Source organism: Mus caroli, unplaced genomic scaffold, assembly GCF_978045245.1.
Source record: "Mus caroli unplaced genomic scaffold, Mus_caroli_1 scaffold_8, whole genome shotgun sequence".
Taxonomy (NCBI): Eukaryota; Metazoa; Chordata; class Mammalia; order Rodentia; family Muridae; genus Mus; species Mus caroli.
The window spans coordinates 116,247,131-116,266,023 of record NW_028227263.1 but is presented as its reverse complement, the minus strand read 5'-3'; the positions used below and the strand labels follow the sequence as shown (position 1 = coordinate 116,266,023).

The 18,893-nt window shown below is 48.8% G+C and overlaps 1 protein-coding gene across 2 annotated transcripts in view; it reads right to left on the bottom strand.

Annotated features, from left to right (window-relative positions):
* The window catches only part of Actn4 (actinin alpha 4), a 69,651-nt gene that overhangs the window by 26,473 nt on the left and 24,285 nt on the right, over window positions 1-18,893 (bottom strand). The gene's annotated exons all lie outside the window — the stretch shown is intronic.

Genomic DNA, 18,893 nt, shown 5'->3' with positions numbered 1-18,893 from the left:
CAAGTGCAGGGCCACTCAGTGCCTGCAAGCTGGAGCCTGTTATCTGTGCCACAGAAGCGGCTCAGATCAGTTAATACAAACAAGCCCAGACATCTTCTGGGGAAACTGGCCCTCTCCCTCCCACGGCAGGATCTGGGAAAACCCAAGCCTTTGCTCTCCTAGGAGCCCCCAGAACAGAAATGGGCAGCCCGCCAGGAACAGGCAAGAGCACATTCCATGCCTGGGGTGTAAGCAAAGGCCACACGGGGTGCCAAGGGCTTCCATGGAGCCTCTGGCCAAGCATCATGTGTTTTGACAACTGCCGGCAGGCCTGCTCATTCAGAGACTCAGCAGAAGGCGCCTTCCAGACAAAGACACTGCCTAATAACATACCAACCTACAGCGAGGACTCAGCAAATGAGGGCAGCCGGAGTAGCCAGCCCCAACCGCTCACCCATGCTGCTATGCGCAGTGCTATGACTGGGAGACAGAGGCCCTCCTGGTTGCACTCTGCTGTTTCTCACCCGCCCAGGCCTCTGCCTACTTTGTAGCCTTGCAGTGGAACCATCATTTACCCATCAAAGTGCAGCCCATGTGGGTGTGCTGGCACATGCTTGTAACTCCAGCACTCAGGAGGCAGAGACAGGAGGATCATAGTTTGAGGCTAACCTGAGCTAACATACCAAGAATCTGTCTCATAACAACTAAAACGAAAACACGGTGTAGCTCCTTCTAAAGACTGACCCACCACTCTCCAGAGTCTGGTTCTGACCCAGTGTCAGCTACTGGTCGCTGACAATGATCTCTTCTGTCACCTACATCTGTGTGCTCCTTCAGGGGAGGGACCCCAAAGCTCTCACTCACCTGTTTGCCAATCCCCTCCTCCTCCAGCCCCATTTCTCCTTCTTTCACCTGACAGGTCTGAATTCAGACAAACCAAGTCTAGACTTGGCTATAATTCTGAGACAATTTTTCTAACCTTTCCTAACATCCATTTTCTCTTCCCTAGCACAGCAATGAAGATGCCACTGGGGCTGTGAACATTATAAAGACCTGTGTGTGTGCTAGGACAGCAGTGCTCAGTGTCTCCCCCGCCCTAACTTCAGGAGTCCTGTCAACTGCTTCAAGTGCTTGGTTGCCCTGAGCTTTGTCCACCCTGGACTGCAGGTACAGACCATGGCTCACATCATGCAGCAGTCTATTTTTTCTTTTCTTTTGGGGGTTGCAGGAGTAAGAGAGGGTAGCCTCCCTCTCACTATGTGGCTTTGGACTTTTTAATTTTGAAACCTAAAAGAGGGCATTGAATTCTCTGGAACTAGAATTTATACACAGCTGTGAACTGCCATGTGGGTGCTGGGGGTTGAACACAGGCCTTCTGGGAGTGCTCTTTACCACTAAGCCATCTCCACTGCGTTGGCTTTGAACTCTCAATCTTCTTGCCTCCCCCTCCAAGCACTAGGATGACAAGTGTGAACTACCCTGCTTTTTTTATTGTTGTACGGATTCTAGCAGACACACAGCCCACTCTCCTGCCATGTGTGATCCTTCTTGTTGTCCAAAACACAGTGGGCAGGTACTGTACTCAGAGATAAGCTGGGGCATGATTCAGTGGTGGTGTGCAGGCCTACTGCACAAAGGCCTTGGGTCTTATCCACAGCACTGCTAATCTCAAGAGCAAAGCTCAAGGGGAATACGGCCCAGAGTGCAGAAGGAGACAAGGCTGAGCAGGCCATCTCTGCTCTTCATGTGTGTGAAAGATGCTGATGGACCACAAGGTGACCAAGTCACACCTGATAGCCTGAGCTTGTAGGAAGGCAATTCCTGGAGGGTGAGCTTCCTGGTACTCGGATGTCACTCAGAGCCCAGGGCACGTGTCTGAAGGGTGTCTTTGCCTACAAGTGTTGCTCTAGCACGCTGCGGGAAGGGAACAGATTAGGGTCTCCATGCCAGCTTCTTGGGTAATTTGTTCTGTTTCCAACTGACTTTCCCCATTGAGCTTGTCTCTTGTCCTGTAAAATGGATTGATCAGAGTCCACCTCCTGTCGTTGCTTTAGGTATTAATTGTGGAGAAAGGCAGTTAAGCATCTGTCACAGGCTGGCAGATAGTGCCAGATGAATCATACACACTAATGGCTCCTTCCTACCAATCCTCAGGAAGGGCAGGATGCCCTCTGTGCACAGGCCCTTGGCCCACTCCTGCAGTGTAGAGGGGAAATGAGACTGTAAGAATGTCTGTGTAGATGTCCCGTTCGCCCCCACATGAGATGAGGGAGGTGATGACCAGACCCTACTGCTCAGGGGCAGCCACCTGTCCTCACAGGGGCTGCCATACTGCTTGCCCTTGAAACACACCTTCCACCTTCACTCATGTCCTGCCTCTGCCACTGACTGGGGCAACTGCCATGACCTTGGGCAGAAAGCTGAATGGTGACCGAAAGCTCTCCTAAGATGAGGATTAAACAGAGTGATGCAAGCCAGTCATTCTACACGGGGCCTGCCTGGCACATGAGGCTCAAGGTCATGCACACACCAAAGGCCCATTTTGATGACTGGTAGCTATGCCATGTACATCTGTCTTTCTCACTATACAATACAGAGCAGATGCCAAGAAGACATCCAGCAAAGGGACACAGAGGTGCTCCTTCCTGGCCCTTAAGTGTTCTAGGGAACTGAATAGCTAGCTGTCTGCTGATGTGTAACTGTCCTGTCCTGAAATGAGGACACTCAGGAAGCTGTGTGGGAACAAGTGGCTGCAGTCACCACTGCTCCATGCAGCAGGACGAGTGAGGGGGTTCTAGGGTTGAAAAGGGACATTAAAAATTCATAGCTTTTTATACTTGGTTACAAAAATAACACTCTGCTCAGATTCTTCCTCTCCCTTCCCAGTACATATTAGCACTGTGAGGTGGCTGGCAGAGGGTGGTTTCTATAGCTGGAGGCCTCACTCCCTGTGCCCACCCCAACTTCCTCCTCTGTGCTCAATTCCCAGGCCTGCTTGCAACAATCCAGTTGCCTGGAGTTAGCCATCTGCTATGTTTCTGTCTCTAGGCCAGGCCTGTGGAGTGACTAGCGGGAGTCAAGCCCTGACAGAAAAGATGGACAAGGAAGCTTTAATCCCAGCAACTCAGAAGGTAGAGACAAGTGGATCTCTGTAAGTTCAAGGCCAACCTGGTTAACATAAGACAACCAGGGTTATATAGAGAGACCCTGTTTCAAAACAACCAAACCAAACAACAACAACAACAAAACCACACCACCAGATAGGAAACTGAGTTAGCATACATTCCACATCAAGCATTGTTCCTCCTTAGCAGTGAGGAACAATCACTACAGCAAATTGGTCACAACCAGCTCACTGCCAGCCCCAGTCCACATGCCTGCCCCACAGCAGCATGTCTACTCTCACAGTTTAGTGAGGCAGTACTAGTGCTGCTCCTAGTTAACAGAAGAGAAAATGGAGGGCTTTGGCCGAGGCAGCTGCCCACACTAGTCATACCCATTGACAGAGAGAGAGAGAGAGAGAGAGAGAGAGAGAGAGAGAGAGAGAGAGAGAGAAAGAGAGAGAGAGAATATGAATGAATGAATGAATGAATGAATATGCAGCAGCGGTGAGGGAATCACAAAGAATAAGACACAAATGGAAGCAGAACCTGCTCAAATTCAGGAGCAAGAATAAAGAATGACAGCAGGACAGCTTCCCGGGTCTTGCAAAGATCACATGGAGTGTATGTAAAAAGCAGGAGGCCAGTGTTAGAACCAGGAAGAAAAGAAAGATGCAGAGAAAGTAGCAACTTTCTTCTGGCAAGAGGAGGGCAGAGAAGCCACGTCAGGAATGCCTGGTGTGACTTAGATGCAGACTAACGTCTCTGTCACTGGGAGAAGGCAGTGTCTGCATGGGCTGTACAGCACTGACCGGGTTCTGGAGAGTCTGCAGACCTCATCAAGAAGCTGCTGTTCCTGCTGAGGCAGGCAAAGCCCTCTTGGAGCTGCCATGCTGCTCCCGGCCAGAGGCATGGTGAAAAGGCAGCCGGAGGAGGAGAGGGGAAGCTCTGTGCTCAGCACAACTTTAGGTGAGGCCAGGGCTGAACTGGGTACAGCGAGCAGCCTCCTTAGGGACCCTAGCTAGGGTTGGGGGAGGGGAAGAAAGCTTGGCATCACTGGTCATAAAGTCCTTCCTGTGTCACAGGGTCCCCTCCCAGCCATCAGGATGTGGGGCGGCTGGGTAAATGAATGATGGATATTGTTTGTGAGATGACTTAAGCGGCCAGGAATGTGGCAGCAGTGGGCTTTAATGAGCCTTTCATTGATGGAGACGCCTCCCCCAACCCGGAGAGGTGAGCTCTCTCTGGGTTGTCCCTGAGCAAGAAAGAAAGCAAACGCTCCCAAAGCCAGTGGCCAAGTGCCATAGCAGGCTGGGACGGCAACGACAAGGATGACCCTTGACAGCATGCAGTTGGCCCAGCTGGAATTGCCCCTTCTATTTTCTTTTTCATTCCCCAATACAAAAGTCGCTCTTTGCACCAGCACGGAACAAGAAGCCCTGTAACGTCTGTCTGAACCTAAGAGACAGGCTGTGATGTGTCCCAAGGCTAAGGCACACATGCTGGCCCTGATGTGAAGGGACGAAGAGTTTGGCCTACCCAGCACACCACACATGTGGGTTCCATCAACCTCTCACTTGACACAATTTTAAAATAAACTGTTCAATACCTCAAGATTCACAACCTCCCACCCCCTTTCTGCACTGCCACCCACTCAGCAAGCCAATCCACTGCCTGACCCAAAAAGACTGAACTGCACTTCCCTTGGCCTAGGGTGAACTGAAGTTGCCCACAGCAACCTCCCAAGGAACACAGAGGCAGGGGTCCTGGGGTTTCAAACCTCATCTCTGAAATACCGTGTTGGGTGTGTTGGGTCTGTAGCTCCGCTGGGGCACCGGCTGCTTTGAGGGAGAGGGCGCCATCCCACCTCCTGAACTCCCACCTTGTCTGCTGTGGCCTCTGACAGTGCCCATGCCTCCTGCTTCCATGGGTCCTCAGACAGGGCATCCAGGGCTTGGCCATGGAGAGATGCAGTTATTTATTTCTACGGTAAATAGCCACCTTTGTTATCGCCTATCTGCCAGGCGCAGGCCAAGCTGGACCCAGTGAGACAGCTTTTCACTTCCTGAAAGCAGAGACTGCTCCTGGGCCCTGGGCCTTGTCACTAACTATAAAGGTACTTTCAGGGCTCAGCCTTCTGGAATCTAGGTTACCAGCTGCCCAGGCAAAGAGGTGATCACTTTGCTAGTTTCTAAGGCCTCTGAAATAGGCTGTGAGTGATACAAAGATCCATTACCTGCACCAGATCCCTGAGGGATGGAACCCAGGGGCCACAGGAACACAATACAAATAGCCTTGAAGCACAGGGAACCGGGGACACACTGCTAAAATGCCAGGACACTGAGCCCAGCCTAGACCAAGGGCAGAACAGGCTTCGGTGTGACTGCCCCACGACAGCATGGACTAACTTGAAAGCAATTCCAGTGAACTATGGCCGCTTCTCCTGTTCTGGTCTGAAGTTGCCTTATTCGGCGTTTTCTCGGCCTACATGACAAAGCTGACTTCCATTTGGAGGAGAGGCATAAAGACTGCAGAGTGCAGCCGTGAGCATTCCAAAGGTCCTGCGTGTCTATCCAGGAACCAGCTCCCCCAGCCCCTCCCCGCAGCCCGGGTTCCAGCCAGGGCCAATCTCTTTCAAGGGTGTCAGAGAACATGCACGCCCCTACGGACTTTGGAGTGCAATCTTTCCTCATGAGACATGCTGGCCTAAGGCTTTCTTCTGGTTTGTCACAGAGCTGGCTGAGTGTCACCACTCAGAACTCCCTTCAAATGTCACCATTTCAGGAGGCTTTCCCTGAGGACAACCTCCATGAAGCTATCACTTTATTCTCCTTTATCTACAACGCCTATTATTGGAAATCGCATTATCTGTTCACAAGCAGTCTCCTTACCAACTATAACAAGAATCTAATGAATCTGTCTGAGGACTCTTCTTGGGGGAATGGAGTCTTATAATGATGCTCTGTTGAGTCCTAGGATTAGGGCTTTTCATAGTCAGCCATTTAGCACCTAATGGTTTCTTTTGTTTGTTAGTTTGATACAGGGTCTCACATAGCCCAGGTTAGCCCCCCCCCCTCTCTCACACACACACACACACACACACACTCCTCCTGCCTCAGTCTTCCAAGTGCTAGTAGGAGTGCATGCGCGCACATCAGTCTGGGCTTCACTGTTTCTGTTCCTATCCTAAACTGCAAGTCATTATGTGGGGAAGAAATTGCATATGTATATATATATATATGTATATATATATATGTATATATATATACATACTTACTCTGTCAAGGAAGCTAAGGAAGACAATGCTGGTCTGTCACTCTAATGGAGGAGAGGCCAATTGCATATATATATATATATATATATATATATATACACACACTCTGTCAAGGAAGCTAAGGAAGACAATGCTGGTCTGTCACTCTAATGGAGGAGAGGCCAGCCTGAACTACAGAGTAAGACTGTCTCAAAAAACAACAACAACAAAACTCAGCAGCCTCCACTGCCTGGTAGAGTCAGAGATCAATAGAAGTGCTATTCATTGCTGCAACAGCAAGGCTTCAGAGCACGCCACTCCTCAGCACCACTGTCACAGCGAAGCCTGGCCCTTCCTGGGCTTGCCAAGTTGTTGGCTGTACTAGCAAACAAAGGAAACTAGCGCGGCGGTATTGGGAGGCAGAGAGGAAGGAGGATCAAGAGCCCAAGGTCACCCTTGGCTACAGTAAGCTCCTGAGGCCAGCCTGGGCTACATGAGACACCCTCAGACAAACACACAAAAATGAACAAAAGAAAAAAGTAAAGAAGTTAGTAAATAAAAAAGAAGCAAGAATTACATGCTTCTTTTTTCCAAGGACCGGCCGGGGCTTGCAGCTCTGTAGCGGGGCAGGCGGGATGAGGGCCACAATGACACCTGTTATGCCAGCACTTGGGATGCTGAAGCAGGAGGATCCAAGTTGTGGGCCAGAGTGAAACATTAAGAAAGTCCCTTTAACAGCCGGGCGTGGTGGCGCACGCCTTTAATCCCAGCACTCGGGAGGCAGAGGCAGGCGGATTTCTGAGTTCGAGGCCAGCCTGGTCTACAAAGTGAGTTCCAGGACAGCCAGGGCTATACAGAGAAACCCTGTCTCGAAAAACCAAAAAAAAAAAAAAAAGGAGAAGCTAGAGAAAGTACCCAAGGAGCTAAAGGGATCTGCAACCCTATTGTTGGAACAACATGATGTACTAACCGGAACCCTGGAGCTCTTGTCTCTAGCTGCATATGTATCGAAAGATGGCCTAGTCGGCCATCAATGGAAAGAGAGGCCCATTGGACTTGCAAACTTTATATGCCCCAATATAGGGGAATGCCAGGGCCAAAAGAATGGGAATGGGTGGGTAGGGAAGTGGGGGGCGCTATGGGGGACTTTTGGGATAGTATTGGAAATGTAATTGAGGAAATTATGTAATAAAAATATTAAAAAAAAAAAAAAAAGAAAGTCCCTTTAAATCCAGTAGTTTTCTGTGTGAGAAGCACCTGGGGATTCTCCTCTCTTTCTTGCCAATTCAGACTATTGATAAGCTATCATTTGGATGAAGGAGTTTTTCTAGATCACAGGTATACTTGGATTCTCCCCGCCCCCAACCCCCTTTTCTTTTTAGATAGGGCCTCCCTGTGCAGATCTGACCTGCTTGGAACTTGTGGAGATACAGCTCGCTTTTGAGTACTGGCCACCATACCTGGCCTTCTGTACCCGTCTTAAAATACATGATTTTCAGAGTCACTATTGCTTCTATGGGATACAATTCACATAAAGATTAATCCTCTCAAAAGTGAAGTCAAGCTAGGTGTGGTGGCGCACGCTTTTAATCCCAGTACTCAGGAGGCAGAGGCAGGTGGATCTCTATGGGTTTGAGGCCAGCCTGGTCTACAGACAGTTAGGGCTGTTATCACAGAAACACTGTCTTGAAAAAAAAAAGAAAAGAAATAATTATTTTTTAATTAGGGCTGAAGAGGTAGTCCATCAGCCATTAGGAAAACTTCCTCTTACAGAGGACTAAAGTTTGGTTCCCAGCATGCAGTCAGACAGCTCCAGAGGGATGCTACAATTCTGGACTTTGCTAGCACTTACCCACACACAGGTATGTAAATAATAGAAATCTAGCTTGGAAAGACAGTCACACAGGGTTTGGTTATATTGATAATGTGCAACTGTCTCTACTAACTACTTCCAGGATATTGACACCACGGAAGACTGTTAGTGGCCACTGCTCCTAGGCCCCAATGACCCACCTCCTGTCTCTGTGGAGTTGCTTCTTCTGGACACTGCATACAAAGACAGCATGCAGCCTTTCCAGGCTAGCTTCTTTCTAGTATGTCTTCAAGATTTAGCCATGCTGAGTCATGTATACACCTGGTTAACAATCCCTTTTCAAAAGCTGTTTCTACCTTCTGGCTGTAAATCCTTGCACGGATGGGTATCTTGGATGTGGGATTTCTAGGCTGGATGCTAATTATGATTTTCATCATCTGAGGAACTGCCCAGTGGCTTCCCAAAGAGGATGTAACACCTCACATTTCTATCAGGAACTCCAGTTCCTTGCCTAACCATGCTCCTACCTGACCTTTTTTTTTTTTTATTACAACTGAGTGTAAAGTCACCTCTCTCTGTGTTTGTTGTTGTTGTTTGGGGGGGGGGGGTGCTGGGGAAATCAAACTCAAGGGCTGGAGCATGCCAGACAAGCCCTTTGTTTAAGCTCCATACACCTCCTGTCCGGATTACTGATGTCAAGCATCTGTATGAGGACATCCTGACCACTCATTTAGAGGAATGCCTGTTCAAATCCTTTGCCCATTTTTAGATTTCATCCTTTCATTGTTAAGTTGTATAAGAGTTCTTTATACCTGCAGGACATTACATCTTCATCAGAAATATGATTTACAAATATTTATGTGGACTGTCATCTCATTTGTATAATGTCCTTTGGGGTGAGGACGCGGCTCAGCTGTCTAGTGCTTTACCTAACAACCACCCGGCTTGCTTTTGGAAGGTCTCTGAACCACAGAGAGTTGCCTCTGGTGTGGTGAGGTACTCAGCTCCACTCTGTGCATGCATGGGGTGTTCAATTGTTCAGGCACTATTTGTTGAAAAGACTATTCTCCAACCGGGAAGTGGTGGTGTGCATCTTTAATCCCAGAGACACATATCTCACAAAACAAAACAACAAACCCCAAAACAAACAAACAAACAAACAAAGAGTATTCTCTTCCCTAATTAAACTATCTGGCATCTAAAAATCAATTGGCAATAGATTTATGAACTTGGGCGGCTTTGCTTTTTCTTCTCCTCCTCCTTTCCTCCCCTTAGTTTTTCACGAGAGGGTTTCTCTGTGTAGCCCTGGCTGTTGTAGAACTTGCTCTCTAGACCAGGCTGGCTTTGAACTCAGAGGTTTGCCTGCTTCTGCTACCTGAGTGCTGGCTCAGTAGGTACAGACATTTGCCACCAAGCCTAATGATCCATGTGATAAAAGAAGAGAATTGACTCAAAGTTGTTCTCTGAGCTGTGGCATGTGCACACACATACAAAATAAATTTAGTCCTTAAAAATGGCAGAATTTTACCAAAGGCCAATGACTAAGATTCCCTGGAAGTAGATCCCAGACAATGACACTTGACACAGGAAGGCAGGGTGGAGACAAGGGATAGGTAGCCTGGAGTTGAAAGGTGCTCCATTTGTCCCTGTCTAGCCACACAGAATCCTGGAGCCACCTCACTCTGGGGACTAGCCAGGCAACCAAAAGCTATTCAGATTACAAGCCACAGAACTGTCCCCAAGGAGATGTGTCCAGCCTCCCAAACCAAAGGGGCCACCTGTCTAGGAAGAAACTGGCCTGGTTTAAAGTTAGGAGGGGAGATGGAGGAGGCAGGTTCAGCCCTCCCCACTGAGATGTTCAGCAGGAAGGAAATGAATGAAACCTACTTTGGTAGCTACTCTTAAAAGTCCAAACATCCATTCCCAAAAGTTTTAAAATTAGGGCTCCACCCACTCCCCTGGCATTCTGCCAGGAAGGTCCTCAGGCTGCCCTTCTCACCTGGAGGACAAGGAGCTAGCGCCAAGGACAAAAAGCCCATTCATCTTCGATGCTTACAGCTGAGCTCAGGTTTCCTGGTGAGGGTGGGGTACTAAATATCTGGTTAAACCTTGATCCTTCAAAAAAAGATAGACAAGGCAGCTGATCCTGACCTGGACACAGTGGCTTGCAACACTAACCGGTACCAGCAACCCAGTGTTAGAATTAAGATTTTAGTATGGACCAATTTCCCTAGTGCCTTGCCTTGCTCATCCAGACAAGAGGGGGCTGAAATCAGACGGTGTTGATGGGCCCTGGTCTAAGCAGGCACCATACCTCTGTTCCAGGCCTCTCAGGGAACTTCCCATAGCGCACAAGTGCTACAAACCAGGACATCAGGGCATGGGGACCAGAGCAAGCCATCCCATTCCTCCTTCTCCAGATGGCAGGAGGTAGCATGTTTTTGCTGGTACTCACAGCACCCAGATACTGGGCTCTCCAACTACAAGAGGACTGTTAACTGGACTGGTTTCACCTTTGCAACTAAAACTCAGTGACCTTTTCCTTTTTTGGAATATTTTTATTCCAGTTCACAGCATTCTCTTACAGAAGCAGACAGACCTGGAGGGTGGGACCATAAAGCCCAGGGTATAGAAAAATGAGTCTAGCAATCTGTGGTCTCACCCTGAGGGGACACAGAAGCCAAGTACAGATGTCTTGCAAACACTGCTTTCACTGGTGTCCTGTCCTCTGAGCCTGGGGTTAGAGGGTCTGTCTCAAGAGGGCTTAGAGCCTTAGGGGAATGCAGGAGTCCATACCTGCATCATCAATCTTTTGCCTGAGTCCAAGGTCAACTGGTGTTGCCCCAGAATGACTCCCCTCAGGCTGGCACCCAGCAGGGGCTCAGAGAGCACTAAGTGAGAGTGAAAGAATCCAATCAACCTAGGAGAGGCTTTTGACCAGAAACCCTGGCCTTCTAGTGCAGACTTTGCCAAGAGGCAACTGAAGGAACTCGGAATTATCCAGTCTTGTCCCAGCCTCCTATGAAGAGGTGTTGGCTGATCCCTGGTCTGGAGATGCTATGAGGTACACACTAGGCTTGGGAGTCTCCCCACCAATGCATACATATCTGGTCTATCTCAGACTCCAAGGATATAAAACCGACACCAACAATAGAATGGTGTCTGGGGAGAATTTTAAAAAAGAAAAGCCAAAATCAGATTCTATAGTCAGAAAGTAATTACAGGACTAGGAGGAACCAGCAGGGAGCGACTGAAACCTCTGACTCACAGCTGGCTCCATTAAAAAACGGTGAAACTGTTTGCTCTGGCCGAGCGACAGGGCAGACTCTCCCCCTAGCTTGTACTGCCCACACACTTTCTAAGCCTGGCCCTAGCTAGCAATGAGCACTCTGGGGCAGAGCACACAGCTACCCTCAGAACAGTGGACTGGGCACTGGGCATGGTCGGGTGTGGGTTCCATTTCAACAGGGGAAGACTATAGAAAGGGGAGCTTTGTATCCTTGCAACCCACCCTCAAAGCTACTAAGGGGTTGGATCTGAGGGAGCCAACAAGAGGTGGGTTTTGTGACTAGGTGGGGTATTACATTAGCCGTAACATAATTATAGAAATGACTCATGATTCTTGAGCCTTCCCTGTGTATGGGGCTGTCTTTGGTTTTACAGGAAAGGTTCCAGTACTGAAGGAGCTGCCTACTGGTGGGCCTGGAGGCCCCTGGAGCCAAGATGGGCGTCAACAACTTGCTTCAATCCCCATTAAGACTTTTTATATTGCTTCTCATCAGATCCCCAAGACACTAACCCAATGGCAGTCTCTGACCCTCAGGCAGATTCCCAGCCCAGACGGTGTGTGTTGCCCGCCTGTGCCTGGGCTGTAGGTGAGTCATGGAGAAGGGAGGGCAAGTCAGGTGACCGAGTGAGACTCAGAACTCCTGAGGTAGCCTGGTTACCTTGACATTCCTGTGATTATGCCAAGGTAAAAAGTAACCCAAGGAGTTTGCCTTATATGGGCACAATGACAGATTTCAACGCAACTGTTAACTGACCCCACATCCAATCTAGTCTAGGTTGCTCAGGTGACACCCGATAAAGCTGCTCTGAAAGTAGGAAATAACAACTTATGACAGATCATGACCAGTGACTCACAAAACAAAGGTGCAGTCCAACTACATCTATGTGACTTTTAGACAGGGGAGGGGTGAGCGGCCTGTAGACCAAGAGGCTCTATCATCCCCCACCCATACCTGGTGGGGAGACCTGGCTTAAGGCAGGGAGGGTTGTGGAGGAAATCCACTTCAGATTGTAACTGAACAGCAAGTCACAGCTAGGTTCTAAGAGACCTGGTGCTTTTCCCCAGAGAGGCCAGGACAAGCAGGGGCCACTGGGAGACATGGCTCTTTAGGCTGACAGGACAACATGGGCAGAGTAAGTACAGGCTCCTTCATGAGAAACCCCAGCATCAAAGAGATTGAGATAGGAGGAAGACATTTGCCAGCCTGGGCTACATAAAGACCTTGGGGTTTTAGTTTAAGAAAAGAAAAGAAAAGAAAAGAAAAGAAAAGAAAAGAAAAGAAAAGAAAAGAAAAAGATACATATAAGAAGGAAAGAAACCAGCTGGGCTTTGCAGGAATCCTAAAAGTCATCCCAGGAGGTAGGCCCTTCTCCAGCAGCAGGCCCCTAGAACAAACCAACGAACCACTGCTCTCAACCTCTGCCAGACTCCATTCATTCATTCATCCCAGTTTATAAAGGTACCCAATATCTACCATGTGCTGACTTCTCCCTAGGAGAGTGTGTGTGTGTGTGTGTGTGTGCGCGCGCGCGCGCGCGCGCACGCGCAAGCCAGAGAAACCCACAAGAAGAGAAAAGACTACTCCTAGGAAGGGCCTGGCGCCCTGTGGGAGGGAGTACTAGGTTCTGGTTCACTCCTGTGGGGCTGAGTTTTATCCTGGGGATAAGGAAAGCCTTTGATAGTTAGGAAGAACAGGAACAGACACTTGGTAAGAGAAAGACCCCTCCCCCACGGCTGGGTGGAGCAAAGGGGAACATCTTGGACTAGAGTTCCCGGATCTGAGCACACTCTGCAGACAGCTAGAATGGACACATTTTCTGTCCTTTCCAGAGCCTCTTTCTATAGTCCTCTCCTTACAAAAGAGACAGGTACCACTAAGAGCCGTTTGTACAACTCTGCACACACCGCCCCAGTACGCACCCACCTGACCATGCTTCAGAGACACAGGCCTCACTTCCCATTCAGCCAGCAACATTACAATGGGCCAGGAACAGTGGCAGCAGAGTCATAATAGTGACTTGTAAACAGTGCCCCAGCAATGGGTACAGGGTCATGGTACCCTATACTCAAAATATAACCTCAGTAGTTTTTGTTTTAAGTGTTTTTTCCGGTTTGTTTTTCAATGCTAGAGATGGGTTGATCGCGAGGCCTTGCACAAGCTAGGCAAGCACTCTCCAGAGAAACATCGCCCTCCAACTTCAGGAGCTTGTGTCTAAGTTGGAGCATGGAAGACCCATGAGACTCAATTTGAAAAGCAGCCACAGCCGGGCGTGGTGGCGCACGCCTTTAATCCCAGCACTCGGGAGGCAGAGGCAGGCGGATTTCTGAGTTTGAGGCCAGCCAGAGATACACTGTTTCGAACCACCCACCCACACCCACCCACACACCCACACACATACCACCAAAACAAAAGAAAAAAGAAAGAAAAGCAGCTACTTTGTTACAAGATTATCTTTGCTTTAAGTCTTAAGTCCTCTATACAAAATCTATTCCACATGGTTGTGCCTATATATTCCACTGGAGAGGTGAGGCCCAGGCTGAGCCAATGGGAGAGCAGAGTGGTATCTGGCCCGCCTACCCCAGCCTCTCTGCTCCATGGGTGGCAAGCACCACACAGATGGCAACTCCAGTCTTTCATGGCCTGGCCTGGGCCACTCCCCTATGCAGAGAAAGTCTGTATCCTAATTTTCCCTACAGACAAACCCCAGTATAGCCCAGGGCCAAGAGATGGTACCTGACAGGAAAGGCAGGAAAAGAGCAGCCTGGTTCTACACCAGAGCTGCCAAGGGAGTCCTTCTCAGAGGGAGAAAACCTCTTGCTTGCTATGACCACCTCTCCAGTCTCAACACCGTCACCTCAAAGGCCCAAAGATGAGAGGAAGAGAAGCACTCCTCAGATGGTAACTAGCTCCTGCCAAGGGGAACCCCGCAGTCAGATGCCCCATTACCCAGAAGTGAGATCCAGGACGTGGAAGGAGGTCACAGCCAGGCATCTAGAAGAGCATGGTCTAGTTGGAAAGGGATGCTGGTAAGCTAGTCACTGCAGGGCGGTGTGATACAAGGACAAAGGTGAGAGGACACATGATCTGGGTCTTGAAAGAGGAGCACTGTTCTGATGCATGGTGGCCTGGGAAGAAGGTCACTCCACAGTCAGAACACTGACAAAAAAGCCAAACAGGCCGGTGTTAATTAAGGACCCCAGAGAGTAGCAGTAGGGTACAGCACCAACATGAGTCAGGTGTGTGTGTACACGTGTGCACACAAATGTATAGTCTATAAGTCTCCTGTACGACAAAAAGGTTGAAGAGAGCAAAGATGGGAGCAGAACAGGTTAACTCGGTGACCTGATTAGAGTCTCTGAAAGATAATGTTCACCAAGGCATCAAGACTCCAGGTGAGTGGAGTCAAACCAGGAAGGACATCACTGCAGGAGGACAACAGGATGGGGAGATACTGCAGTGTCCCACCACTCACCAGGCAGAGGGGCTGACTCTTCCACTCGGGGTTGCTACAGCTGTAGAATATGCATTTTCTACTACCCACCATGTGTCCTGAGTTATTAGGGCAATAGAAGGAACATTGTAGAACAAGAAGGGCAGGGTTCTAGAATAGTCTAAGCAGTCGTCTCAGCCTTTCTAGTGCTTCAACCTTTTAATACACTTCCTCATGTTGTGGTGACCCCCAACTATAAAATTATTTTTACTCCTGCTACTCATAGCTGTAATTTTGCTACTGTTATGAACCATAATCTAATCTAAATTATCTGCATTTTCCAATGGTCTTAAGCACTTCCTGTGAAAGGGCGGAGCCCCCACATGGGTCTTGACCCACAGGTTAAGAACTGCTAGTTAGAGAAAGACAGAAACTCAGTGCCTATTACAGGGTGAGGTGTCAAATGTTTCTAGGCTTCTGACAGAGATGGATTATGAATGACAATGTAAAATGTGGGTATGGAGAACCTAGGAACATCAACTGGAGAATGCCAAAATCAAAGTGCCACATGACCAGCAGGCATGTGAAAACTGCGGTCTAAAGCTAGCAGAAGGGCATCTGTTCACGCATGCTTTCATCCACACTCATTCAAACATATTCTGCTATGCTGCTGGCTCCAGGGACACAGGAGACAGTGAAAGCCTTCCACAGCTAATAGAGGAGACACTTGAGTCTGAAAATAACTGGGTACAGGAGTGGATCAGGCCCAGAGAAGTGGAGATATCACAAATGAGATCCTTAGGGCCAAGGGTCTACCTAAGTCCCCTCAGGGAAAAGCATGTGAAATGTCACATCCAAGACGAAAGTGGGAAAGGGAGGCACACAATGGCCAGTGGGAGCAGGGGTTGGACACAACTCTGGGACAGAGGGTGAGCAGGGGAGCTGAGCAGTGGTGGCTCACGCCTTTAGTCCCAGCACCTGGGAGGCAGAAGCAAGTGGTCTCTGAGTTTGAAGTCAGCCTGGGCTATGGATCGAGTTCCAGAATAGCCAGAGAAACCCTGTCTTTAAAACAAAACCAAAAAAAGGCCGGGTAGTGGTGGCACACGCCTTTAATCCCAGCACTTTAGGAGGCAGAGGCAGGCAGATATCTGAGTTCAAGGCCAGCCTGGTCTACAGAGTGAGTTCCAGGACAGCCAGGGCTACACAGAGAAATCCTGTCTCAACGAAAGAAAGAAAGAAAGAAAGAAAGAAAGAAAGAAAGAAAGAAAGAAAGAAAGAAAGAAAGAAAGAAAGAAAGAAAGAAAGAAAGAAAGGAAGGGAGGGAGGGAGGGAGGGAAAGGATAAAAGAAACCTAGGGTTGAACATTTGGGTTTGCATTGGACAGTCGAAAGCATCAAACATTGAAACTGTGGTCTATGTTAAAAGTATACACATACTTGGGGGTGGGGGTACACCTCAGTGATACAGTGCTTGCTTACCTCAGTTATCTAGCCCTGGATTCTACCTCTAGCATTACAAGAACAAAAACAAACAAGAAGGACCCTCGGATAATTGATCAGCATGCTATAGTGCTCTGTTAGGAGTGGAGATGTAGAATCTGGCAAACACTGATAATCACTGGTGCTGGCACGCGACTGTTTCTCCACTTTGATAACTATTCCAAAGATCAGAATGTGCATATGTGTGTGCACATGCATGTATAGTCTTTATGTCTCCTATACTCCAGAGAAGTTGAGGACAGGAAGGTTGGGACACTAGCCTGTGTTCTGGATGCCTGATGAAGGGCTGCAGACACTTCTGTGATGGAGTAGGCAGCCTTGGTAGACACTGGGAACTAAGAGGCACTCAGGAAGTGCAGTGATTGGCTCCACTGGTGAAGGTTTATAGTTTAAAAGTACGCCAAAGCCAATATCTAAGTGCAGGACTCTTCCTCAGATTTAACCCAGCTTGTGGGCTCCAGTGCACTGTCTAACAAGAGAAAAAACCAAGTGCAGCCAGGTGGACATTCACAGCCCACACTCCAACTTCAAATTCACACTGAACTCCCTGTGTTCTCCTCCTGGCATTCACTACCCAGCAAAGGATGCTAGGGTAAGGCTGTGCCCTTTGCAAAGACAGACTGGAGCACACCCACCATGGTCACAAAACAAGCCACCTCTTTCTTTCCCTCTCTTGCAGAGCAAGGTTGCATTTAAAAGGAGAAACAGTCTCAGGTTTTGTCTCCCAAACAGTGAAAGCCCCAGGGGGAAGGGCTGGGAACAGAGCAAAAGGCTGGGAACAAGAGCAGCTAGTTCCACTACTGCCTGTGAAGAAGGTGTAGAGGGACACGGGAAACAAAGCCCCAACCCAAGCTAGACAGCAGAGAAAGAAAAGGGAGCCGCTGTGTGCCTTTGGGTCCCATGGCCCAGAGAGAGACGAAGAGCTATCAGATTCTGCTTGGCCACACCATGTGGCCTCTATCTTTCTCTACATTTTCCACGGCACCAGCTTCCCTGCCAATGTCCCATAAATAACAATGGTCAGCAAACACAGACTGCTTGCTCCTCCTTTCCTGCGCTACACATCGCGAGGCTGGGTGGGGGCCCGCAACTTGGGGCACTGGAGGCCAGGTTTCAGGAAGGTGGCTAGCCAGCTCACCACAGGACTATGCTTTAACATTTTTTAGCTGTCCCTAAGAACAAAACACTTTATTCTCTCTGGCTACGTATATTAATTTTACTTAGAGGCAGCAATGTTGGTATCAAAGGAACAGCAGCAGCAAAGAAAGGTCTGAGGACAGGACCTTCTGACACCCTCATCCAATATCCCTTCTCCTTGGACTCTCAGAGGATATGTGCACCAACCAGGACAAGATCCTATCCCTCTAGATGAAAAGTAACGGCTTCTTCCTCTGCCTACTGGGAAAGCATACTGCTTGTCTCCCGACTGGCAAGACACTCATGCACAACTCTGTAAGAACAGCTGGCTGCCATGCTGGGTCTAGAAATGTCCCAGAGAGGTCTTCTTACGACTTTTATAGCGTACAGCTGAACAAGAGGCTGGCTTTCAAATGTATCATAGCAGGCTTGTAGGTGTGAGCTGGGCCCAGCACGTAAGAACCTCTTTCTCAGAGGGCAGGCCAAGGGTAGATCAATTTCCATCCTTAAACATCATACCGAGTGGCCATTCTAAGGGGGGAGGTCAGACAGCAGTCCACTCCACCTGTTTGTTGGCTATTTTCCAACTACTTAACATTTACTTAATGAGCACGTGTGTCAAACCACATGCTAGGGCCACAGCAGCGAACAAATCAGTGTCTCTGCTTTTGAGATGCTCACAATCTTATGGAGGATGGAGAGCATAACGTGGCTGGAGTTAAAAAAAAAGTAGTACAAGATAAGATGGCTTGCCCACAGTGAGTTCAGTCCCTGCAACCCACAATAGGAGTACTAACTCCTGAAAGCTGCCCTCTGGCCTCCATGCCTGTGGCTGCAACCTCATACATATCATACACATGTGTGAATACTACTACTACCACCACTACCACCACCACCACCACCACCACCACCACCACCACCACCACTACTAGTAAATATTTAGAAAAAGAGGTGAAGCCAGGAATGGTGGCACACACCTTTAATTCCAGCACTCAGGAGACAGAAATAGGCCTGAGTTCAAGGCCAGCCTGGTCTACAAAGCAAATTCCAATACAGCCAGGACTACAGAGAAACCCTCCCTGTCTCAAAACAAAGGAAGGAAGGCTGGGCCATTTTAAGGGCATTGGGTGTTCTTCCATAGTACCTGATTTCAATTCCCAACACAAACACAGAAGCTCACAACTGTCTGATGTCCTCTGACACACATGCAGGCAGAACACCAATGTACGGTGTGTGTGTGTGTGTGTGTGTGTGTGTGTGTGTGTGTGTAACAAGTAGGATAGTGAAAAATAAGATCTAAAGAATGGAAATGGAAAGAGGCTAGCGGCACTTGGGAGGCAGAGGCAGGCGGATTTCTGAGTTCTAAACCAGCCTGGTCTACAGAGTGAGTT